This window comes from Pleurodeles waltl, chromosome 7, assembly GCF_031143425.1.
Source record: "Pleurodeles waltl isolate 20211129_DDA chromosome 7, aPleWal1.hap1.20221129, whole genome shotgun sequence".
NCBI classification, from domain to species: domain Eukaryota; kingdom Metazoa; phylum Chordata; class Amphibia; order Caudata; family Salamandridae; genus Pleurodeles; species Pleurodeles waltl.
Window position 1 is genome coordinate 704,771,123 of NC_090446.1, and position 1,317 is coordinate 704,772,439.

Below are 1,317 nucleotides of genomic sequence, written 5' to 3' on the forward strand. Positions count from 1 at the left end.
CCAGAAAGTATGCTTTCTGTGATATGGTGTAAATACGTTCTGACGTTTTTGAGAAGTTAAGGTTCTAAATGTATGGATATTTCCCTCCGTGGAGGATCCGCATACCGAACAGGTCAAAAGATAAAATCTCATTGACTGCAACAACATAAACAAATATGTTGTAGCAGCTATTTTAGGACTTGAAGACTTAGCCCCTGTCCTGCAAAAAGGTTAAAAAAAGATATAGTGAGTAGGGATACCCTGACTCCCTTAGGCCCAAAATTTCAATTTTGTTTTCACTAGTGCCACGGATCCATGGAGGATAGCAACTCATGGTAAAAATGGCGAGCTCCCACCCTTTTGATATAAAACTCCTCCAAGGTGGGTCCGGGCTTAGGGGTTTGGCACAAGCCTTTTTATTGGGGAGGTAGACATGCAGTGTTTCATCCCGAACCATTAGAAGGTCCCAGGGACTACATCCGTTGGGGCTGATACACTTATTTTTGGCTGAGGTGCGGTCCCCCTCCCTAAGTCATTTGACCGCACCTAGGACCCCGTCCCTAGGGGTCGATATGCTTATTTTTGGGAGGGGGCATGTACCCCTCCTCCCAGAGCCAGGAAAGGCCCCAGGGACCCCATACCCCTTTCTCCCCCTTACCAATGCAGTTATTTTGGGAAGGGTGTGTGTAACTCCCCACCTCAAGCCCTAGGAGGGCCCTGAGGGCACCATCACTCAGGACCAGAAGAGACACAGGGCCTCATTCTGACCTTGGCGGGCGGCAGAGGCCGCCCGCCAAAGTACCGCCGTCAGAATACCGCTGCGCGGTCAAAAGACCGCCGCAGTAATTCTGAGTTTCCCGCTGGGCTGGCGGGTGACCGCCAGAAGGCCGCCCGCCAGCCCAGCGGGAAACCCCCTTCCAAGAGGATGCCGGCTCCGAATGGAGCCGGCGGAGTGGAAAGGGTGCGATGGGTGCAGTTGCACCCGTCGCGATTTTCAGTGTCTGCTATGCAGACACTGAAAATCTTGGTGGGGCCCTGTTAGGGGGCCCCTGCAGTGCCCATGCCATTGCCTTTGGCATGGGCACTGCAGGGGCCCCCAGGGGCCCCACGACACCCGTTACCGCCAACCAGGTTCTGGCAGTCAAAGCCGCCAGAACCAGGCTGGCGGTAAGGGGGTCGGAATCCCCATGGCGGCGCTGCCTGCAGCGCCGCCATGGAGGATTCCTCAGGCCAGGGGAAAACCGGCGGGAAACCGCAGGTTTCCCTTTTCTGACCGCGGCTTTATCGCCGCGGTCAGAATTGGCCTGGATGCACCGCCAGCCTGTCGGCGGTGCATCC